Source organism: Acinonyx jubatus, chromosome D1 (assembly GCF_027475565.1).
Source record: "Acinonyx jubatus isolate Ajub_Pintada_27869175 chromosome D1, VMU_Ajub_asm_v1.0, whole genome shotgun sequence".
NCBI lineage: Eukaryota > Metazoa > Chordata > Mammalia > Carnivora > Felidae > Acinonyx > Acinonyx jubatus.
In genome coordinates, this window is record NC_069390.1 from 45056343 (window position 1) to 45081768 (window position 25426).

Genomic DNA, 25426 nt, shown 5'->3' on the forward strand with positions numbered 1-25426 from the left:
CTAGAAAGGATTTTTTTTTACCTCCCTGCAAGTATCCACCATGATGCTAACTAAAATCACTCCATAACTATAACATCGTATGGGGCAGAAACTGTTTCCTTAATACTGACTTTCTCCCACCACCCTCAGAGCTGATGTTGCAATCACAAACAGAAGAAATCTCATGGAAGGAAGGCAACTCTTCCACCAAAGAGACATATTAAATATTTAGTTTTCACAGATTCTCAGGCAGTTTTGTTAACACAGCCAAGTCTTTCTACAGTGCTTGTTCATTGTTTAGTATATAAATTGCACAGAGATTGTCGGTATTGAGGGCTAAATCTGAAAACACGACCACTTCCTTTTCTTCTCTGTGGCATGCAGAACCTCTTCTGCGAGAGGCAAACTCCTGAGTAATCATCATTTTATAAATCATTCTAAATGGATTCGTTCAAACCCCATCTGTTGTTCTGTTGAAGTTTCCTATGAAAATAGGACTTCAGCTCAGATGTTCTGGAGGCTTGAGCAGGTAAATATCAACCTGAACTCAAATGTATTAAAACTTTAGATGCAGAGAACTGTAGCACAGAAGGAACCTTTGAGATCATGTACTTCAACAGCCTGACTTTCCATCTGAGACAAACAGAACCCAGAGAGGTTCAATGACTTGCCTGAAGCGGCACAGCCATGAAAACCCAAGTCTGGACAAGGACAAGCATGTTCTAACTCTCAGCTAGTGCTTTTTACCCCACCTGTTCCTTTCTCTCGCCCTCTTTTTAAACTGCAGGGGTTAAAATAAGGCACAAATTTAACTACAGTTTTAAATAATAATAATAATAATAATAATAATTATTATTATTATTATTCACTGGCTACAACGACCATCAAAACCAAAATACCTCCACAGATCCGGGTTCAGATGACACAGGCGATTTCAAAGCCTTTTCTAAACAGCATTCAACGAACTGTTTTCAAGTGAACTCAGTAACAGATCATGGGCCGAAAGATTCAATTTTGTGTTTTAAAAAATATTTTGGAGTTTCATTGATATGGAAATTTAATTTGACAGCAGTGATTTTTTTTTACTTGCAAGCTCGAAGAGCATGAGATTATTCAAAACTGCTCAAGAGCAGCAATGATTATTTTAAGCTCATGATTCAACCAGTACATTAATTAAAAACTCCACCAACCCAAATTGACAGATCCTGATATCAATGGGACCAGAAGAATTAAAATAATAGTTGTCATATAAAAATAGATGAAGGGGAGAACAGCAGCAGATGTCAGAAGGACAAGCAAGCCTTGTGTGAAATGAGATGCATCTAATGGGCAGCTTTTGTGGATTTTTTTTTTTTTAACGGAGATCCTGGAAATACAGGTACAGCCAGGAAATGCTTCTGCACAAATACCGAATCTTATTTCTGGAAGCTGGGTGAGAAAACTTGGCTAATAATTGCATGCTGAGGATTAGCTTCGTAAGCAGGGAGAAGAGACTAGCAAGCGCCAAAGTGCCCAAACAACGCTATTGGACCGGGAAGGGGCCAAGGGGCCGAAGCGGAGGAGGGAAAGGGGGCTAGGGAATGTGGGGTGAGGGGTGTCAGCCTGCTCCCTCATCGGCCAGCACTGCCAGGGACAACCGACGCCGATGTTCAGGACAACCCTTCCTTCCCCTGCGCCTGCCCTCCGACACCCGCCTGCCGTCCGGAGCAGGCTTTTGTGACCCCTCGGGGTCACCGACTGAAGCCCGACAAGGTCGGCATTAATTTCCACTCTTCCACTTCTACCTCAGAGCCAACGAGAGCTCTCGTGGCTGTCAACGCTCGGCAATCGCGAATGGGAACCTTTCTTCCCTGACATCTGTCAAACTCGGTGCAAAAGCCAGCCTCGCAGCGCTCTCCGCGGGGCTCCCGGGCTTCCAGGGCGGGTGGCGGGCCCACACCTGGACGCCGGGGGACGTCCCGGTGCCGTCGGGCACCTGCTCAGAGACCACGGGGGATCCTCCCAGGGCCGCCGAGGACCCAGACGGCGCAGGCCGGACGAAAGTTCGCAAGCTGGGGTCTGCCCCATCTCGGGGCCCGGATTCCCGGGTGCAGCGCCAGGCCCCGCGACTGGGCCGAAGGGGCGAGCAGACTCGGACTCCCCAAGCCCGACGGAGACGCCTCCCCACCCCCTCCCAGCCCCGCTGGCTCCCGAAAGGGAAGTGGAGGAGATGGGGAGGAAGGGCAGAAGAGGCACTGCTTGCCCAACGCCCTTGGGGTGCAGCCGTCAAGAATGGTCCTCTCGAGGGCTCCCACCCCTCCCCCCCAGCTCCCAGGGATACATTCTAGGACTCGCCCAGAGCCGGATCATTGCTCCCAAAGGGCGGAGCTGTCCCTTTAAGAGGCAGCTGGCTGCTTCCTCCCTCCTCTCCCCACCCCTCAGGTAGCGATGCCCCCTGAGAGGAGGTAGGTACTCCCGCGGACACTTTCCCGGTCCCTTTAAGGGCGCCTGCGGCACCTCTGCCCGCCCAACCCTGCAGTGCCAGCCCCCGCGAGAGAGGATGGGGGCGGCCGGGCGCGGCGCCTTTAAGGGGCGCAGCCTCCCCGCGGCTGGGGTGGGGGCAGGGAGCGGGCACGGGCCCTTTAAGGCCGGCAGCGGGCACGTCGGGCAGGGTTCCCCGGCGGCCGGGCTGCGCCCGGGGCGGCGGCGGGGCGCCGCGCCTGCCAGGGTGCTAACGGCCCCCGACGGGGTGCTCGGGGCCGCGCCGCTGGCCGCGGCCGGCCCGACACTCACCGTGGCTCGCGGGAGCGCCCGCGTCCGCGCCCCCACTCGGATCCCGCGGCGGCGGCGGCGGTGAGTCCGGCGCGGGTAAACAGGCACCTCCGTCCCTGACCTACTTTCTGCCTTCCCTAAATGTCGCACCACTAACCTACTTTCCGACCAATCCGCTCCCCGCCGGCCCAGGCCCGGCCCCCCGCCCACCAATCGCTGTGCCCAACCCCCCTTCCCCGCCCACCAATGGAGGAGCCGCGGAGCCCGGATACCTGCCTCTTTCCGCCAGCCAATCCGAGCGCCCGAAGGGAGCCGGTCTCGGCGGTCGCGCCCGACCAATCCGCGCGCCGCTCGGCGGCCCGCTGGCCAGTTGTGTGGCGGCTAGAGAGGCCTCTGACCAATGGCGGGGCGGTGGGGGCTGGTTTACCTGCTACTTTCCCGCCACCAATCGCTTGGCGCACAGAAGCACACGCCCCGAGGAGCGGACCAATCCGCGCGCTTTCCCTGGATTTCCTCGCCCCTGCCCTTTCCCTTCCCTTTAGGTCTCCTGCTCGCGGTGGCCACTGCGGGTGCAGACGCCGCACTGCTTGCGGTGGCCTGGGCTGTCCCTCTTCTGTAGGACCCTGGCTTGCTTCTGGCTCAGCGGTTTCACCCCTCCTCCTTCTCTTCTTCCCTCGGACACCCGGACGAAATGCAGCGTTTCCTCACTCGCCTCCCTGCGACTCCATCTAGGAAACCAATTTTAGGAACGCAGAGTGCCAGACCCTTCCTAAAACACCCTGGCTTGCCAAAGTCCAAACGGGAGAACGAATACTTACTATTTCTAGGAGGCTTTCCCATCCAAGCTTCTTAGGTTCCTTTCGTTCGTCCTGACCTCCAAGTGTCCCGTTGGAGCTGTCATTCTCGTTGTTCAAAAGAGAAAACTCAAGCCCGCGGCGGTTCCATTGCATTTCCTTCCCGCTGCCGGGTTTTGACCACCTACTGTGTGGCAGACACCCTCCCGGCGGCCGCCGTCTCCACCGCGAAAAGCTGTCGAAGGAGTGGGACAGAAGGAAACAAATCAATATTTCATAATAAAACACAACTTAGGTACTGAGATGACAGCGAATCTGTCTTACTTTTGCATCTCAAGCACTCAGCAGAGGGCCTTTAAGCACAAAGATCTCTCAACCCTTCTGCTTGTTAAACTCCCCGAATGCAAGGGTGGTGTTGTTTGTTTTTTTTTTTTTCTTCTTTTCTTATACTCACCCGCCTCCTTTGAGCACCTAATGGGAGTGAGGTAGAGGGATGGGGGCAGGGGCCTGACATCTAGCAAGTGATTGACAAATGTTGTTAACTGGATACACGAACAAATGGGATTAAATCACTTCAGCCAGTTCTATGACCCAGACTAGCCCCTATGACTCTAGAATTGTAGCCTCTTTCCTTGAACACATACATTGCATTTTAATCATCGTAAAATCCTTGCTGTCTCCAGCTCACTGCCAGGCACAGAGTAGTTGTCCAATATGCACTTATGGCCTGAATATCAACTGTTCTCAAGGTCAACTAACTTCATTGGTAGCTTACTATTTTTTTCTAAATTTATATGCAGGTGGAATCTTACTGCTGTTTACTTTGTCCCTGCCCTGATTTCATAAGGAAACCACTTTATGTAAGTGGCGTTTTAGTAATGCACTTCCCAAGATATTGTGGACAAGATAAAGAAATATAGGCCTGGATTCTAGTGTAATTAACTGGGTGAATAACTGGCTTAAGCAACCATAACCTAAAGATGCTGATAAATGAATTTGTGTCAACCTGAAAAAAGAACAGAGTGGATCAATATTTGTGCAGCATCAATCATGTGATAAATGCATTCCCTGCATCTTCTCCCTTAATCCTCACAACCCCATTTTACAGATGAGGAGACTGAAACTCCAAGTTTAACTGGCTAGTCCAATGTCATGCAGTAGATGGCAGATTCCCAATTCAAACCAGGTTTATTTGACTTCAGAACCTTCACACCATACCAGTTACCATCAGAATGGCAGAAGGCTCTCTCCAGGGCCCAGACTTCCAAACTTCCATCAGTGCTTTGAATGAAAACCCAGAGGATTTGCATCACATTTCTGAATGATGCCAAACCAGGATGGGAAGAGATGCCATTACATACATAAGCTGAATGCAGTGTCGGAGCAGGGGGCTAGCTCTTACGGGGATAAATGTGGGGGGGTCTCACCCTGGGAAACTAACTGCTGAAAGGCAAAGGTATCTTGACGGATGCATATACAAGCAAGCCTAAATGGGCTTAGGTGACAGACAACTCAAATCTGAGTCCTTAGTGAAATATGGCTGCCAAAATAAATGAATGCTGTCTTAGGCAGCATTGATAAAAGTCTGACGTGTAAAGCAAGTTGGGTGTTACAGTGCTGTCCAGTGTTGCTCATTACACAATGTCTCCAATTAGGGCTTGGCAAGAAAAGTATCTACATGCACAAGGAGAGGGACCAGGATATAAAGAGGCTGGGAATTATGTCATATGAGGAAAGATGAAAGGAAGCAGAAGGCTTTGCCCCCAGGGGTACAAGGTAACTATCTTCATGTATTAGAAGGGCTGTCAAAGAGAAGAGTATTAGACTCATTCTTCAGAGCCCTAAGGGGTGGAAGGAGGACCTGTGGGTAGAACCTCTCAAATGAACCAATATGAAGAGTTTTCTAACAACTAGAACCTCTTCTTCCTTGATAAGTTGAATTTCCTGTCACAGAAATTTCTAAATAAGAATTGGATGGCCAGGGGTAGGAGCGGTCCCAGGACAGGTCGTCCTTTTAGGACTCTGCCTCTCTAAGATGAAGTGCTTCTACCCTCATACCTTGGTTCTCCTCTTTAAAAGTTCGTCACCTTGACTTTTCCTACGCTCAGTGGCCAAGCTACTGTCCTCACATGAATGAGCCTGTTCTTCCATAGGTAATTATACATTGTGTTTCTGTCTGTTGGCCATCCCAACCAACCTCCATCTTTCACTGGTACCTACTTCCCTTTTGTTTTGTCCCTCCTAGAATACTGGTTTTTAATTCTCTGGGCACTGTTAAGGTCAAAGTGTTGTCCTCATCTAAAATTCACTGGGGATGAACAGAATCACAGAGATACAAGGAAGGGGAAAGAGAACTTTACTGAGCACCTACTGTCTATCAGATGCTTTAAATACATGATCTAATACGCTATTCTTTTTAACCTTGCCGATTGATATGCTCACTCTCCACACTTGCAAGGTGAATGATTTTATCAAGCAATGTAACCTCCTTTTACCCCAGTTTCCTATCTGTAATATGGGGATAATCTAATATCTACTTCACAAGATTGCTGTGGAAGTTAAATGAGACAGTAGAAAGAAGGCCCTTAGCACAGTTCCTGGCACACAGTAAAGCTACAATACATACTAGGTTAGCAATTCTATGCAATAGGTATTTACTGCACCCACTTTACAGAGAAAGTCAGTGAGGATAAAAGAGTATAATCCACAGTAGTTCCCCAAACTCTGATCCGTGGTCAGTTCCATTAGAATTAACTGAGGAGTTGTGTTTATTCTGTTCATTTGGGTTTTTTGTTTGTTGGTTTGTTTTTTTAAATATAGATTCTCAAGTCCTAATTTGGAAGGATTCCGATTCAAACTCTTTGGTATCTGACATGTAGTCCAATTTGGGAACTGCTAGTCTAATGGAATAAGTCCAGGCCCCAAAGTCAAACAGACCTGAAGTCAAATTTCAGGACTGCTGGACTGAATGGAGGAGCCAATGACAGGACCGGGCAGTTGTATTCTCTTTGGAAGGAAGCTGGGAAGCTGGAAAGCAGAAAGTCAAGTAGCAGTGTGTTCCTATAAATAATAGTAATTACAATAATATTTATTGCAGGTTTACAACATGTCAAGCACTATTTCTAAGAGCTTTATATGCATCAACACATTCAATTCTCACAACCCCCTACAAGGTAGATACTTTTAGTATTCCCATTTTACAGGTGGGAAAATAGAAGCACAGAGAGAGGTCTTAAGATCTCAGGCTAATTAGGCAATCTGAACCCAGAACTCACACTCTTAACTACTTCAGGAAATCCCCTCTTCCTTTGGACAATTCCTTTGGAAAACAAAGAAACTTCACACTTTAGAGACACAGATTCAGGAGTCATCAACTTAAGGGTAATGAGTTGTTTGCGGTTTCATGTAGAGAAAAGGAAATTACCCAGGACTATGTCTTAGGGCTAAGGGTGTCACCTCACATTTAGGGGATGCAAGAAATAGAAGCCTCTTCACCTAACTTAAGCCCAAAGCGGGGAGGTTTATTGGGAGCAGACAAGAATATCTCATAGAAAGAAGTACAGCTAGCCCCGCCCCCACCCCCACCCCCCACAAAGGACCAGAGCTGCGGCACCATTGGCACAGAGCACTTCCCATCTCCTCCTCTCTCTGAGGTCACATGTCCCCTGGACTTGCCTTCCCTCTGCTTATGTGCCTTATGATTCTCATCACCCTCCGCCCCATTTGTACATGGCCCCTGATGAACGCTTTCAGCCACGGGGAGAGAAAGAGAACAGGAGAGGCTCAGACAGGTCGTTCTCAAAGCTGGGGGTATGGACTGAGCAAGATCCCCCAAAGGTGCTACTGAAGCGAAAGAAGAATGAGAACAGGAGAAAATACAGAGTAGGAACAGCAAAAGAAGTGAGCAGTGAATAGCTGCGTTTGGGAGACTTCAGAAGAAAGCCTCAGCAGGCAGGTTGAGAAGGTCACAGAAACTTACACGTGAGGCAAAGGCTTTGGTTGGAACACCAAAGAGACTGTGTCACTAACACTGCGTCTACAGCCACATCTGCCACAGGAAATTAGGGAAATCACAGACAGAAATGCGTGAAGGTGACATGGTGCCCAAGAGGACTGACAATTTTGTGAAGACGTTGGTTATTTAAGGGGATATTAGAAAAAGAGTTGTGACCATCTCTCAGCAGCCAACCCAACTGAAAGTGGTCTATGTTTATAGGTGTGGGTACGGTTTTATTTTTTTAACCAACGTTGACTGTCTGGACACACAAAAATGGAACCTCTAAACATCGGGCATTCGTGGGCTTACCAGGATTTATACCTCTTTCAGCTGTTTTTGAAAAGACATTCCTTGGCTCTTTTTTAAATGGGATGGTCATACCAGCCCAGAGCGGGAGAGTGTGTGCCCTAGACCGTGTAATTAGGCTTTAGGCTACATCTTGCTTGCAGACATGGCCAATATTCCAGAGACCTTGGCGTTCAAATGTCGAAGGGGCTTTTCCATTTGGCTGGGGGGTGTTTGCTAGAGGGAGCTAAAACACCAGTGACCACATCACTTCTCAACAGAACCCTGAAGAACAAATAGACACTGTCTTCAAAAAACTGGCATACTTTTTGCCCTGTTTTACTAGACTGAACAGCACTAAAATTCAATCTCTGGATAATATATACACATGTATGTTACATACATATTATTATATATTATATATGTGTGCATATATATATGTGTGTGTATGTGTGTGTATCTCCATTCAGGCTAGTAAAGCAAAGTGAAGTGTTAAGTCATTTAAGAAATTCGTGAACTAAAAAAAAAATTACAATATGCTTTTGAAAAAGCAAACAGGGGACTGATTGGGGGATGTGACCTAACATTATCAAAGCATGCTATAAGACTGTGGTAATTAAAATAGTCTAGTATTGGTTTGGAAACAGATCAAGAGATTAATGAAAAGGCATAGCATCTAGAAACAGACCAAAAAGACACAAAAATTGAGTATAATATAAAGGTGACTTTTAAATTATTGAGGAAAAACACGTGGAGTTTTCCACAAATGGTATTAAAACAACTAGCCAGCCATATGGAAACACCTAAAGTTTGCTCTTTCCCTAAAATGTAACCCATCACTATTTAGGATTTAAATGTAAAGAGTGAAATCTATAAAAACATGGGAAGTAGGGCACCTGGGTGGCTCAGACGGGTATGCATCCAGCTCTTGATTTCAGCTCAAATGATGATCTCATGGTTCATGGGTTTGAGCCCCAGCCTCTGTGCTGACAGTGTGGAGCCAACTTGGGATTCTCTTTCTCCCTCTCTCTCTGCCCCTCCCCTGCTTGCGTGTGTGCACATGCTTTCTCTCACAAAATAAATAAAAATTAAAAAAAAAAAAAAACAGGGGAAGAAACTATGAATAAAATTTTTACAAACTTTAAAGATCTTTCTAAACATAACACAAAATCCAGGGACCATAAAAACAAAGGTGGATTACATAAACACACACACACACACACACCATGAACAAAAGAACAACCAGCAAACAGGCCCACAACATATTATTAAGAATGCACCATACACATTCCAGTTAAAAGGTCAAAAGTTGGGTATGAGATGTAGGCAATGCTTCTAGGGACATTATTTAAACTTGTCATTCGTAACAGAAGAATTCCTCTATGAAGCTTTACTCCTTGTAAAGTTGTCTGATTTCCTTGGCTCTCTCTCTTGGGTGTTTCTGGGTTTTTTGTTTTGTTTTTTGTTTGTTTGTTTGTTTGTTTGTTTGTTTTAATAAAAGCCAATAATCCCCAAGCACTATCCCAAGCAACAAAGCCTGTTTGATTCTCTTCAGCAATTCTGGGCCCTTTACTTCACTTGTGTAAAAACTACTGATTCAAAACCTACCTGAGGGAGACTTCCTACCTGAGGAAGACTCCCATCTTGTACAAGAATGTGTGTCCATTATAACAAGGTTGCTGCTCAAATCCCTGCTTTCTCTTTGCAATAAAAAATAAAAAGACCCAAATATCCATGGTTTTTTTTTACAGTTTATACAAACTAGTACATGTTTGTGACTTAAAAAATTTGGAAAACACATGAAGAAAGACACATGAAGAAGAAACTAAACATAATCTATAATCTCATTAAGCGGATATAACTCCTATTAAAATATTGATGTGTTTTCTTGGCGAAGTTTTCTTTGTAATTATATTATATTGTGACCTTTTATCACACTGACTTTGTTTTTTATCATCCTGCTTTTTAAAATTGATCCGTCATGGGGCGCCTGGGTAGCTCAGTCGGTTGAGCATCCGACTTTGGCTCAGGTCATGATCTCACAGTCTGTGAGTTCGAACCCCGGATCGGGCTCTGTGCTGACGGCTCGGAGCCTGGAGCCTGCTTTGGATTCTGTGTCTCCCTCTCTCTCTGTTCCTCCTCTACTCACACTCTGTCTCTCTCTCTTTCAAAAATAAAGATTTAAAAAATTAAAAACAAAATTGATCCAGCATGAACATTCCTCCAGGCCATTCAGCTTTCTCCTATAACATGATGTCCTAATGGCGATGGCATATACCATTGCGTGGAGGAATCATACACCATTATGCAAAACTCTTACTCCTAATTGTCCTTCATTATAAACAGTTTTGAGAATGGTATACGCTTATTAAATGGGCCCACAGCTTTCCTACCCTACATCATTATCATACCGGGTTTCAAGAAATCAATCAGCGTAGACGAGGAATAAAACTTACATATTTTTCCTTGACAGTTTTCGTGTTGTCTCCTCCCGCAACTGCTTCTTTCTCTCTCTGTATCATAAATCTTACGTTAGAGACACAAGAAAATTTATATGCCGTCCAATTAGAAACAAAACTGGAAATGACTATGGCTTGATAAGTGGTCTTTGGAAAATTTATTACCCCAATTCTGTGTTTCAAAGGGCACTCCAGCTATCTAAAGGATTGATTTGCAATAAAACTTACTGTAAATAAAGATATCCAAATCTTGAGCACAAATGGAGTCATTGAATTTTGATTGTATTATTATTTTTGTCCCTTGTGCCATGTCATGTCTCTTATTCTTCTACTGCTAAATAATTTCTTTGTGCATTTGTGCATCTGCCAGAGAGAAGCAAGGAAGTATAATCAACTGCTGTTTCTTCTTAGCCGTTGGAACACTGGATAGGTGGCAAAGTTGAAAGTCATCAGCAAAACAAAGTTGTACAGTGACCCCTGTGCTTGTAAATCTCCCTCACTCTCAATGCCTTTGTCCACATTACACTGGCTCATACCTGCTTCTCTGCTTAAAGGTCACTTCCTCAGGGAAGCCTTCCCGGACCTCCCAGCCATAAAAGCACCCTGTATTTCCTCTCTCAAAGCACTATCGCACTTGTAATTTCTTGTCTTTGTATAGACTCTGGGAGGCAGATACCGTCCTTTATGGTTCACTCACCTCTCCTGTGGCTATCAAAGTGGCAGCACATTCACAAAAACAGATACTGTTTGGATGAGTGAATAAACAACAGTGAAGAGATGTAAAAGTGAGGTGTACATTTTCCAGGCATACACACATCTTCTTTCGTAGACAAATATAGGAATCACCCCCACCAATCACCAGCCCACATCAAAGAAAACTTCCCAGGCCACCCTTTCGAAAATAGCAGCCTCCTTCCAGTTATGGAAGGAAGAAGTCACAGGGAGGAAAGGTACAGCATAGGGAACATAGCCAACGATATTGTCATAGCGCTGTATGGTGACACATGGGTAGCCATGCTTGTGGTGAGCACAGCATAAGGTATAAACTCGTGGAATCACTACCTTGTACACCTGAAACTAACGTAACAAGGTATGTCAATGATACTTCAGTACAAAAGTACATGAAAAATAGCAGACACCCTGGGGCCCTGGGTGGCTCAGTCGGTTAAGCATCCGACTTCGGCTCAGGTCATGATCTCGTGGTCCATGGGTTCGAGCCCCACATTGGGTTCTGTGCTGACAGCTCAGAGCCTGAAGCCTGCTTCGGATTCTGTGTCTCCCTCTCTCTCTGCCCCTCCCTTCTTGTGCTCTGTCTCTCTCAAAAATAAAATGAGTAAACGTTAAAAAATTTTAAGAAAAATAGCAGCCTCTCCATTTTACCCCATTCCTGTCCTTCTCTCCTCCTTTACCCTTCTTTATCTTCTTCTTTTTTTTGTTTATTTATTTTTGAAGGAGAGAGACATAGAGTGTGAGTGGGGGACAGGCAGAGAGAGAGAGAGAGAGAGACAGAAAGAGAGAGAGAGAGAGAGATAGAATCTGAAGCAGGCTCCAGGCTCCGAGCTGTCAGCACAGAGTGGGACGCGGGGCTGGAACTGACAAACCGCGAGATCATGACCTGAGCCGAATCCAGAGGCTTAACGACCGAGCCACCCAGGTGCCCCTATCTTCTTAATTTTTTATTTATTTATTTATTACGTTTATTTATTTTTGAGACAGAGAGAGACAGAGCATGAATGGGGAGAGGGTCAGAGAGAGAGAGAGAGGGAGACACAGAATCTGAAACAGGCTCCAGGCTCTGAACTGTCAGCACAGAGCCCGACGCGGGGTTCGAACTCACAAACCACGAGATCATGACCTGATCCGAAGTCGGATGCTTAACCCACTGAGCCACCCAGGCGCGCCCCCCATCTTCTTTTTTAGTAACACTTACCATTAGCTGACATTTTGTTACGTATTTATTTATTGTATGTTCTCTGCAATGAGGTCTACAGGGAAGGGATATTTTTACTGCTCTATCTCCCACACCTAGAAGAGTCTCCATCGTATGTATGGTCAATGTATAAATGTTGGCGGAATGATTGAATGAATAAATGAGTAGGTAAGATTCCACAACGTAGCACTGTCACACCATTTTGAGTGGCCATGTCAGACTTCAGGAATGCCCCTCACATGATAATATAGGGACAACAGAATAAACACTTTTCCCCCCCAATTTTTCCTTTAATAAGTTGCAGTGTTCTTGTCACGTATTAGCCATTTTTACAGTTGCTGCTACCAAAATCTTTGTTTTGTCACCTAATAGTTAATTGACAATACATTCAAATAGAGTATTTCATGGAATATAAAAAGAAACAACAACAAACTCTCCTGAAAGTTATAAGGGGTATGCTCTCTCTCAGTTTGTATTGTGTCGTTTTATTTTTTTGTCAAAGAGTCCTGCAAGAATGGGTAGGAGGTTGATTCACCTTCGAGAAACTGAGTTGTTTTATCAACTGGATAAGATATTGTGCCCTCCTTTAAAATGTCAACTGTAAAGTTAGAACATAAACACACAGAAAAAGTCAAAGAAAATAATGTGCTAAATAATGCTGCACGAAAGAAAATAATGTGCTAAATAATGCTGCACGAAAAGTAAGACACCCATCACATACAGAGTAACTAAAACTTTGTTACGTAAGATACAGACATATGGACAAATTTGCAAGACTTCTAGAGATATGTCGATAATTTTATTGAAGAGTTTATGGGATAGACTTTCTGCAAAGTTGTTTATAATCATAAAAATGATTTTTAAAGGAAATCAGGAGAGCCGAGTGTTCCAGAACACTTCATGTGTTCTCTGGCACCACTTCATGTTATTCTGGTTTTTTCTCCTTAGAGTCGCCAGTTATCCAAATTGTACAGCCTTTGAGATAACTTGCCCTGGTTGAGCTGGGATCCCTGGAAAATTCCAGCGTGATCTGCTCTTAGGTCTTGGATCGCACTTTTTTGTCTCAATAAACTAACTGGGAAATACCAAGAGTCACGTTTTGTATGTCCAGTTCCAACATGAAATTGAAAATAACTGACAGCGTACTAGTAATGCTTAGCATTATTTTTATTTGCAGATATTCTCCAGCGTGAAGCCCTGGCTCTGGGGAATATACTCTGCTGTCTAGGGATCTGGCAGAGAGCTAAGAGACCACCACACTATAAGCCCACAACCCCACAGCCCACACAAAGTCAATGTCTTAATCAAGAGTCCCAGTTTGGGCCCAAAAGAGGAAGTTATATTTTTCCCAGAGGCCATGGTCAGAGACTTCATGTTTCCTAGGGACGGCAGGTTTCAGAAAATGCAGGTGACTAGCTGTACGCATGTAATTCCTATCTCATTTATTCCTCCACTGTCTTCCCCTATCATGGGTGCCATACTGGCATCTTGGAGGGTTGGTGGTGACTCCTGGTTCATTACAATATTTAGGAGTTAACCTTTCCACGTAGGTGAAACTAAAAGAGTTGGCAGCCTTCCTGGTAAAATCATATTTCCTCCCCACCCCTGCCTAATCCTAGGGCGTAAAGATAGATCTGATAAACAACAATTTCATTGTAACCAGGGGGAAAGACTACATTAAGTCTCTCCTTCTATTTAATACTTCAACCCAGGTTTTCAGCATCCAGCTGTGTTCATTTGTAAGACATTCGATAGTCTCTTATTCCACAAATGGAATTCTTTTTGACAATGATGAATGAATGAAGTACAACGCAACTATTTTTAGTATGGTAATTGTAATTAAAAGGCAATGGTATGATACTCTTGCCCAAGCATGTCTGAGATCTCCCTTCCATTTTCTCAGAACAATGCTTAATATGCCTGGTTGCAGAGACTTGTTGCTTGTTTCCCTTCTGGTGAAGAATAGGTAACACTTGACATTCTTCTAAAACAAAGTGAATGGTGTGTCTGAAATTGTGGTTTTGGCCAGACACAATCCTCTCTTTCTCCATTTCTTCATTTGCACATTCCAGGGAATGAAATTTCTTCTCCACATATGATGGTAAATTACCATGAACCTAATCAATTTCTTAGGAAAGTAATTCTACTATATACCCAAATATTTTTTTAAGTGTAGGATAGTTTGTTATTTTATTGTTTAAAAATAGACAAGGCGGGGCACCTGGGTGGCTCAGTCAGTTAAGCGTCCAACTTCAGCTCAGGTCATAATCTCACAGTTGGTGAGTTCAAGCCCCACATCGGGGCTCTGTGCTGACAGCTAGGTCTCCCTCTCTCTCTGCCCCTCCCCCGCTTGCACTCTATCTCTCTCAAAAATAAACATTTAAAAAAGTTTTTAAAAAGAATAGACAGAAGGCATACCTAATAGTAACTGCCACTTTCTCAGGGCTTTCTAAATAGTCTCTCTATGTTGACTTAAGCCAACCCGATGGACATAACAACTCTAGAGGTAAGCTTCTATTTTATCCTCATTTTATAGATGAGGAAATTGAGACATAGCAAGTTTAAGTAACCTGTTCAAGGATATTAGCAAGCAAATAGCAGAACCCCAATTCAAAACTGGGCATTTGGCTCCAGTCTCTGACCTCAATCTACATGCTGTCCTCACAGCAGCTCCCTTGGCATCTGAGCATTACTCCCATTTGGTGGATGAGGCCACTGAGGCTTGGAGAGGTAAAGTTACTTGCCCAGCATTGCAAAACTGGTAAGCAGCTAACCTAGATTTCAACCCAGGCTTTAGGTCTCTTCGGTTCTAACATCTGTGTTCTTTCCATCCCTGAAATAATGCTGCCTCAGTGCTTTTATTCCTATGGTCCTTTCAGAAAGTATATTGTGTCCTAACTAGATTTGTGTGTGCTAGTGTGAAAATACAGCCATTGCAAAGAACTTTTTTTTCCATAAGAAATGTTTTCAAACTTCCAAAGGATCGTCTTAAAAATGACTTTTTGCCATTCACATCTGAAAGTTAAGAATCAATCAAGATTAGAAAATAGGGTTCAACTCTACAATGTTAGGTGCCACGGTCTTTTGAAAGGTAAAAAAAGATTCCGTTTTGTTTCTTATTCTGCAAAGGGGCTACCAGGGTGGTTGAACTAGCAACATACATTGTCTCTAAAATAAAACAAAGACTGTAAAAACTGAAAACATACATAATGCTTTAATTTTTTTTTCTGATCAGTTACTAACCATGCTTCTAAACTGTGCTTATCCTCTGCAAAGCAAGCAGTAAGAGGCCATTAACTGCAATGCAGAAAGCTTTTTTTTTTTTTTTTTTTTTTAAAGCTTCCCTCTCCAAGTTTTTGTTTGCAGGCAAGTCCTTGGTGCGCACTTGAACACGCTAGGGAGACTGCACCAGCCGGGCTGCCTTGGAATGATTCTAAAGATAAAAACTCCTTGAAAAACAAGCAGTCAAACCTGATTATCATAGAACCCCACAGAATAACACATCACTGATATTTTTTGTACACACGAAGACCCAAAAGGCCTCGTATATGTTTTTTTATTTCTGTTTCAGCAAATTTTAAGCTGAAGTGTGACTTCCATGTTCAGCATTAATGAGCCTTTTGCTGTGCTTTGAAATTTGCTGTCGTCCATTTCCTGTGCATTTACTGTTTTTGAGACCGGTTCAGCCAACTAGAGAGTCCTGCTCACTCTATCCTTCCTGGGTCATTAGAATCTGATTTATTGAACAGTGGTCTTCCTCCTACAAGGTGCTCCCCCTTAAAAATATCTATCCTTTAAAATAGCTGTAAGGGTGCCTGGGTGGCTCAGTCAGTTAAGAATCAGACTCATCATGGCAGCTCAGGTCTTGATCTCAGGGTTGTGAGTTCAGGCCCTGTGTTGGGCTCCACACTGGGGGTAGAGCCTACTTAAAAAACAAACAAACAAACAAAAAAACCATATAAAAACAAAAAACAGAACACAAAACCAGCTACAAACCTTAAAAGAGAAACATTTTAAGTGCTGCTTAAAAGAGTATGCTCGGGGGGCGCCTGGGTGGCGCAGTCGGTTAAGCGTCCGACTTCAGCCAGGTCACGATCTCGCGGTCCGTGAGTTCGAGCCCCGCGTCAGGCTCTGGGCTGATGGCTCGGAGCCTGGAGCCGGTTTCCGATTCTGTGTCTCCCTCTCTCTCTGCCCCTCCCCCGTTCATGCTCTGTCTCTCTCTGTCCCAAAAAATAAATAAAAAACGTTGAAAAAAAAATTGTAAAAAAAAAAGAGTATGCTCGGGAATCCATTGGTAGAGGAACCACTCTTGCAATAAAACATTAAAATGAGCTGTATGTGTATGTGAACAGTTACTTCATAGAATATAGAGAAAAAAAAATGTTGAGCTTCAGATTTAAAAATGTCTGGAACTTGGGGCACCTGGGTGGCTCAGTGGGTTAAGTGTCCGACTTCGGCTCAGGTCCTGATCTCACGGTTTGTGAGTTCCAGCCTTGCATAGGGCTCTGTGCTAATGGCTCAGAGCCTGGAGCCTGCTTCGGATTCAGTGTCTCCTTCTCTCTCTGCCCCTCCCCCAACTTGTGCTCTGTCTCTCTGTCTCTCAAAAATAAATAAACGTAAAAGAATTTTTTTTTCAATGCCTGGTACTTTGTGTTAAGTGTGTGTGCATCCCCATCACTGATGTCAACGGAAACATTTATTTTCTGTAGATACATTGCTCAACAAAAATTGCTATTCTCTCTCTCTCTCTCCCTCATTATTGTTGACACACATCTCAAAAGAGGTTGTCTATATTTGTGGCCTCCTGTTACTCACTTCAAAATCCTTCCTTATCTCCCTATATACCCATTTTTCTGAACGACATCCTAAAGTCAAATGGCTTTTCCTTAGTCTTCAGTCTCCTTAATTTGAGAACAACACAAATGAACAAAATTTAAAGCTGGAAAAATAATTACCAAAGTTGATTTGACATCTCTTAAGTGATAGGAAACAGGGTATTTTGCTGCTTAGTAATTAGACATAAATATTAACTAAACATTGTAAATCGCTTTAGTTGACAGTGTTGCTTTTACCCATTCCAATCAATTTTTATTTTTCAGCTGTTGCGTTGCTTTATTTGATCAACTATTGAGTTTTATTTCATTTAATACTGTCTATGCACCAAGCACCATGCTAAACATTTGGTACATATTATTTCATTTATTCTTCACATATGTGCTAAGATTATCGTCCTTATTTTACCAGTGATGAAATGGAGACCCAGAATAATTAATGTATCCAAGATTATGGCTAACAGTGGAAAAAGAATCAATCTTTTTTAGACAAGAAAGTACTTGCTCTCAGTTCTCCATATCTACACACACTATCAGTTGTGATCATTTTTTTTTCTGGCACCACATACATTTTAATACCCAAGGCACATATGCATTATCCCATCAGTCGGCCTGGCACTCAGTAAACATTTAAGTATTAAGTAAGATTCCACAATAAAGAAGACACAGTCCCATCTACCAAGACATTCATGGTGTAGTGGAGAATAGAGGGCAATAAATGTGGCACAGAGCAATGAGAGAGTCATCCCAATAGAGACATGTATTCAGTGCCATGAGGGTGGGGAATGGCCAAAATCTGCCTGGGGAAGTGAGGAAAGTTGTCAGAAAATGGCTTTGATTTGAAGAGAGATGTGAAGGGCACAGAGAAGTTTGCAGGCAGAGAAGAGACAGACGAGGCTTCAAGGCAGCTGGGCTCCAGCATCTGGGAGGGGACATTCCTGTGCCTTCAGGCTCCTCTGTCCCTCCAAAATCTCTGGACTTACTGCACTTAACTGGAATAGCTGTCAGCTTGTCCTCATCAAGAAGAACAACTTATTGTAGAGGTAAGAGGTGTCAGATTCTTCTGACATAATACTCTTTTCATGCCCTATCCCCATTCCTCCTTACTACTCTATTCCAGTGGTTCTCAGAGCGTGGGTCCTGGGCCAGCAGCAGCACCTGGGAACGTGTCTGAAATACAAATTCCTAAGAAACAAAACAAATGAGCAAAGGGACAAAAAAAAGGAGAGAGAAGCAAACCAAGAACCAGAATCTTAACTAGACACAACGAACTGATGGTCACCAGAGGGGAGGACGGTGGGCAGGTGGGTGAAATGGGTGATAGGGATCAAGGAGGGCGCTTATTGTGATGAGCACCGGGTATTGTAACGGAAGCATTGAATCACCATATTGTATTCCTGAAACTAACATTACACTGTATGTTAATGGATCGGAATTTAAATACAAATTTTAAAAGAATGCAAATTCCTAGGCCCCGCTCCAGATCTACTGGATCAGAAATTCTGTGCGTGAGCCCAGCAATCTGGTTTAACAAGCCCTCCAGGTGATTCTGATACATGCTGGGGTTTGGGAACCACGACTGTGCGCTTACTGTCCTCAGTATACTTGAGAACAGTAGAGCTAGGTTCCCTACTGAGCTGGGAAGCATGATCCATCTCTTTTGGTCACTCTTGTATGCCCTGTACTTAGGCCAGCACGGGACACATAGTAGGTGTTCCATAAACCGTTCGTGGAAAGAAAGAACGAATGAATAATTACAAAATGAATTCCACAAGTATATGGAAAGCTTCAAGTGCTAACACCCTTAGAAGAGCTCATGTAATGCCGCTGAATTGTAGATGTCTGGTAAGGGGCACCTGGGTGGCTCGGTCAGTTAAGCGTCCGACTCTTGATTTCGGCTCAGGTCATGATCTCACGCTTCCTGAAATCGACCTCCACATCAGGCTCTGCGCTAACAGCATGGAGCCTGCTTGGGATTCTCTCTCTCCCTCTCTCTCTGCCCCTCCCTCTCCTCTCAAAATAAATATATAAACATACATACAAATAAATCAATAAGTAAGTAAATAAATAAAACAAACAAACAAATAGATAAAGGTCTGGTCAGAATGGGAGGGCGCAGAATGTTGGGAGGTCCTGGGAATGAAAGAGAATTAACATTTGCTCAGCACTTGTCTACGTGCTGGGGACTTTTCAAAGGCTTTCTAATAACTCCCAGCAACCCCAAGAAGAAGCTGTTCTCATCCTCGCCTGAAAGACTAAAAACTGATGTTCAGAGAGGAAATGTGCCCGGAGGCACAGAGCTGGCGGTGGGTGGCACAAATCCAGTGCCCTTACTCTTTCCTCCTCTCCATGTTCCCACTATTGACCACCACCGGCAGCCAAGGAGCGGAAAAACGGAAGCAGGAAGCCCTGGTGGGAAAGACAAACTCTATGGACCACTTTGCCCGGCATCATCACCGTCACCTCCACTCCACTCGTTTGTTCAGGACGCTGAGTTAAGCAGAGGCTTTAAGCTGTTAGTGATGCATTTGTAGGCATTTTGTTCCATTCTTCATCGCCTTCACAACCCTCCCGGCCTCGACTGGCCTCAACATCATACCTTCTCTCATCTTCTCCTGTCTGTGTGTACCTTTTCGTCCACCTTCACTCACCCTGAATGGAGACGTCAGCTCGCTGAGCCTGCCCGTCTGGGCTGGAGGATGCCTCCCTTGCTGGGTCACATTCAGCTGCGGACTGCGCTTCTGACGTTGCCCTACGTGAATCCGTTCAGCTTCAGCTTTGCAATCATCTTCCCCCCAGAACCCAAAGATTTTGGTTCCCGCAAATGTTTAGAGATTTCTTCCTTCTGGAGAACTTCAACGGCACGTTCATGACTCTCCAACTACCAGCTCCAGCCCTGGGCTGGCCCCGAGCTTCACTACTACATCTGTCTATCTGCTGGGTGTTTCACCTGGGTGGCCTGTCTTCACCTCCAGTGCAATGCGCTTGAACTGAACTCATCAATCTATTCTCTTAACTTTATGCTTCCTCCCAAACTATTACTCTTTCTACCACATTCTACTACTTATTTGGCTTTAAACTGACCCACTTAAGTACTGGGCCTCTCCCTTCCTTTGTAGTTTCTCTCTTCCTCCTTTCCTCCCTTCCCTTTCTCTCCTCTTCCTCTTTCCACAAGTAATTACTGAGCACTTACTATGTGCCAGCCCAGGCATTGTCTTTGCCTTCCTGTAGCCTACATGCTAGAAGAGAGAGAAAGCCGACAAGCAAGCAAACAAATAAACGAATGGTAGCTTGTGGTAAGTACAGTGAAATAAATAAATAGGGTATTATGCGGAGAATGAGGAAGAGGGAGGCCAGGAAAGGCCTCTTGGGAAGGCGACATTTAAGTCAAGACCTGCGGGGAGCAGTGGTGGGGGAGGGTGGGGTGAGGCGGCTGTTCATACAAGGCTTGTTGGGACCAGAGCTCAGTGAACTGGTGGAGAGTGGAGCATCCAGGAGTGGGCAGGGACAGACCACGTGGGGCCAGAAGGACAAGCAAGGGATTCACTCAAAGTGCTGTGGAAGCCTTTAGGAAGATTCTTGTGGGGAGGGGTCTAGACCACTGTACCCTGAGAGGAAGTATGAAGTGGACGGTGACCTTTCCAGCTGCTCTCTGGAGAAAGGTTTGGAGAAGTGGGGAAGCCTGTGGATTTACTTTCATCTTGCAGCATCTTCCTGACAGAACATCTTTGTAACTAGGCCTGATTCTCTTCCTTCCATCCAAACTGTGAGAATTACATTCTGCACCATTCAATCGCCGTTCCGGAGAGAGGGGGTCCTGGGCCTCGGTAACGAGCAACATCATCATCAACAATAATAAGAGTAGAGCTTGTTGGCTATTGCTATGTGCACTCAGTATGAATGCGTACATATGTTATATGTTTTAATGCTCAACAGCACTACGAGGGGTATGCAATTATCTTCAATTCACAGGTAAGGACAGAGAGGTTAATTAACTTGCCCAAAGTCACACAACTGCTAAGACAAAAAAGAACTGAGACCATTTGTGAGTAAACATGGTAAGGCTTTGATGGTTTTCTCCTTTCTGTTTTCCAGACTCAGTGTGGAAAATTCAAATTGTACAAATTGATGCAAAGTAGAAAGCGAAAGCTCCCCATAATCCTGCCCCTGAGGTGTGACTTTGAACTTCCACTGTGGTTTTGCCCCAGAGGTGCTGAAATACATCATATTGGCAGTGCTGAAAAGCTCTCAAATACCAAGTCCTATGAAGGGGCGAGTCCTCTCTGAAGCTGGTGTAGAAACAAAGGGATATGGAGCCACTTTCTTACCATCTCTGCTACAGGAAGTGGACGCCAAACTGTTCTCGCTCCAAAAGGAGCCACACCCGTTGGGGGTGAAAGAACTTTTAGCCAGTTTATATCACTGCTTAGAAGGACAGGCCAAAAACAGCAGGAAGAGGACAATGAGAGGTTACCTACACCCACGGCCGAGCAAGAAAAAGCCAGAGGCCAAATCTGGTTGTTCGTTTCTAATTGCCACGTCTCATTAAGAGAGACCATCTGGGTTTCCCCTGTAAGAGAAACTACACCTTCATCAGGAAAACTAATCACAACAGAACGCTATTCTGGTGTCATTTCATCATTCTGATTAAAAGCCGGAGGTGCTCACATTTCTAAACCCCGCTGTACGACAGGCTGTTTTCCAAACAGGGCTAGGCCATGCTAACTGTTGAGTAGGAAAACTCATTAGCATCCTGTGTGAATTATCTTGTCTTTTTTTTAGGACCGGAAATCAAATGGGAAGGGTTCCCTCCTGTTCCAAGTGAGTTCCAGAAGAATTACTCATGCTCCTTAACCTCTGAGTCAGACAGGAGTCTAGGAGAGTGTTTCCAAAACAGGCCGACAATAAGATAAACAAAGCAATTGATATGTGACAGTCTGGACAGGCAGGGCTGCATTGGCCAAAGTGATGGGGTCAAGAGTAAGAGGACGGGAGGCCTGGAATGGCCGAGCTGCCAGGAGAAGCCCTGGAGAATCCGAGCTCTGCACACCAGCTCAGAGCGCTTCCTGAAAGTGAATGTCCACCGGGAGATTTGCCTTCAGATCCTTTAATCAATTCCATTGACTTAGCGTATGGAATTCCTGCATCCTCCCCTCAAATGACTCTGGGGGCCGACTGCTATCACACTGCACCTCCTGGCTCTAGAGAGCTTTGGCCAGCCATGCGTTCTGACATTTCACAACACAGGATATTAATCATTTGGGGACTCTGGGCCCGTTCCCAGTGTCCATGTTTGCCATTGTTGATCTGCAGCCAGCAAAATAGCTCCTAAATGAACAGAGGCTTCCCCGAATTGAGATATAAATTAATCAAGAAGGCTCAGCTTAGGAAATAACCCAGCACCAAGCTGGATTCTCTCCTGGGCAAGGAAAAAAATAAGCCTCCTCCCTTTCCCTCTGGGAGAGGGGGTGGGTTTGAAGCCAGGTCTCAGCCCTGTCTGAGCCTGCGAAGGGCCTACAGGCGTCTCCTCAGCAGAGGTGTTGTGGTGTGCATGGGGCCTGAGGACCCTGCCCCTCCAACCGACTCCCATCATCTGTAGAGAAAAGGGCAGGATGGGTGTGCAGCGGAAGAGAAAGGACTGACCGGTGTTTTTGTTCTTCGCCCGCGAAACCCACCGAGGCCAGGCTGGGGCGTGCGGGGGAGGGGCGGTGCCCATCGTCCGCAAGGAGTCCGTGATCTTCCCAAATACTGCTCCCATCACCTTCCCGCCCCTAGAAACCTCTGAGAGAGCCCTCCCCACACACAGTTACGGGAGAAATTCCACGGTGCTTTATAGGCCATTCAAAGCCCTTCACTCCCGGTCTCCCAGCCTAACTCGGCTTCATTGGCGGGCCCTGGCCCTCTCATCACGCGTGCCTAGTAGTTCTTTGATGACCACACTGCGTGCTGTCAGCTCTGCTTTCTTTAGTCGCCCTGTTCCTTGCACCTGAAATGCCAGCCTCCCGCTGACTGCTTCCTGCCCAGCCTTCCAGCGTCCCCTCTGCTTGCAGGAGGGCCCCCACCCCCACCCCTCCCGATCTGTGTTTCTGTCACACTGCGTCCAGGCACGCTCGCTCTTCAGATGGGTGTTGGCGGGTTTGGGATGACACCGTGTGCCAGTCTTCCCTGTGTGTCTGATCCATCTCTGGCTCTTGAATAATCTACAACGTCTAATCAAACCAGGAGGAGTTTTATGTATCAGTTATTACGCACTTTGCTTTCTCAGATGATGGTCGGAGTTTGAAAGAAGCTGCACCCAACAATGGACGGCCTCCGTGCTTTTCTTCTCCCAGCTTTCTGCAATTTCAATTTGACTTTCAGTAACGCTGGGCTTGTGCCACCAGACTTACAGTGTTCAGTTTCAGAGCGTAATGATTTCAGGGTGCACAGAGTTCTGTGTTTAATTGTTTAGCAAAGGGACAGAGGGCGAACCTGGGTTATTCTCCAAGTCCCCCTCTCCGTCTCCCCCTTTCACACACACATACACAGCCCACAGAGACAGAGATTCCTAACTGTGCGAATGAGATTGATGGTACAAAATTTAACGTGTAATAAAAACCCTAAATGCCGCTTGTTACCAAAAGCTGATTAGTTGACAGGAGGGCACGGCAGGGCCTCGGCAGGGGTAGATCCCTCAAAGGGATACCAAAGAAGGCGCGTGCATGGTGGTATTTTGGAAAACAGTCTCACTGACTTGCCTTCCATTCTGAAACAAGCTTCTCCTCAATGTTTGTACACGCTGTTCTCTCTGCCTAGAAAGGCTTTGCCCTTCACCCTGACCCCTGCATTACGGAAGTGCCTTCATCCTTCAGTGTCAACTTAAACATAACGGCCTCAGAGGGGCCTACACTCAACGGCCTCACACTCTCCCTTTCAGCCTTGTTAGTATTTCCTTCAAAGCCCTGCCAATTATTATTATTGTTGTTATTATGAATTATTATTATTATTATTATTATTATTATTATTATTATTATATGTCTGCCTCTCCCGTTAGACGGAAAGCAACTTGAAAGGAAAAAGGTTCATGTGGTTTTATTGATTAATGTATCCACAACACAGAGTAGCAGTTTAATAAAGACTTTTGGGTGAATGAAGGTAGTCTAAGCCTACGTTCCACTTGGAGTTACAGGGTGCGTTTCCCTGCCCACTCAGCTCCCTGGCCCTGCTTCCCCCAACTTGCTTCCCAGGAACACACCTCCCTCACGCTGGGGGTGTCTTCTCTCACCTTCTCCACTCAACACATTTCCTGCTCGCTTCCCAATGCCTTTTCCTAGGTCCCCTCCATTGTGACACTCTCCCCAGGCTGTTAGTTACTCCCGTTTCTGGGCTCCCCCAAACACTTTGACTTTCTTCCGCATTTCCCCATAACTGTGTCTTTTATTACAAGATCTTGAAGGTATTTTTAGAAAACCTTGGGCAAACATTACAGAGGTGTGTAACGTTAAAAGTGACACGCTCCCTTCCCTTCTCACGTTTCTGGTTGACCTTTGGTACCACTGGGTTCTGTTCTCTGCCTTTACAAGCATACATTAAGTCTTTTCTTTCAAGTAAATTTTTAAAAAGGACCATTGTATCCTTTCAGGAAGTAAGAAACAGATCATACAATAATACTGTGTAGTGACATTTTTCAGCGACTATGTCTTCTTTTTCTTTCCACATCGGAATAGAGAGAGCAACCTTGATTTCTTTATAAGTTTGTTTATTTTGAGAGAGTGAGAGAGAGAGCAGGGGAAGGGCAGAGAGAGGGAGACACAGAATCCCAGGCAGCCTCCGGGACGATCTTGAGCCAAGATCAAGTGTTGGACGCTTAACCGACTGAGCACCACCCAGGCACCCCAACCTTGATTTTTCAATGACGGATTATTGGCCCAAGTATACTTGCACTATGGTTTAAAAGAATCAGCTCCTGGGTGTGTGAGTGGCTCAGTTGGTTAAACATCTGACTTCGGCTCAGGTTGGAATCTTGTGGTTACGAGTTCGAGCCCGACGTCGGGCTCTGCACTGACCATGTGGAGCCTGCTTCAGATTCTCTCTCTCTTCCTCTCTCTCTGCTCCTCCCCCACTTGTGCTCTCTCCTCTCTCTCTCTCAAAATAAATAAACTTAAAAAAAAAAAGCTTTAAAAAAATCAGTTCCTTCATAACTATTTGGGTGGCTACTTTTTTTTATACACAAGCAGTACCGAGATAAATCCCCTTATACATCTGAGTGGCTATTTCTCTGGGATATATTCCTAAAAGTGGAGCTGTTGCCTCAAATGGCCTCCCATTTTGTATTTTGAGAGCTACAGCCTGATTGCTAAAGCAGCAGTACCCATGCGTGGCGTGTAAAAATGTCTGCATCTTCACAGACATGACTGGGT

At 45.1% G+C, this 25426-nt stretch overlaps 1 protein-coding gene across 13 annotated transcripts in view; it reads right to left on the minus strand.

Moving 5' to 3' along the window:
• Nucleotides 1–10373, minus strand: part of BMAL1 (basic helix-loop-helix ARNT like 1) — a 107274-nt gene extending 96901 nt beyond the window's left edge. For 5 of the 13 annotated variants that reach the window (XM_053203468.1, XM_027073093.2, XM_053203473.1 and 2 more), the window contains exon 1: nucleotides 2752–2909. The gene's annotated coding sequence lies outside the window, so the exon portion shown is untranslated. Of the gene's footprint in view, nucleotides 1–2751; nucleotides 2911–3548; nucleotides 3760–10262 lie in introns of those variants that run through there. The other 8 variants (XM_027073095.2, XM_027073094.2, XM_027073092.2 and 5 more) reach the window with 3 other exon arrangements.
• Nucleotides 10374–25426: the final 15053 nt, after the last annotated feature.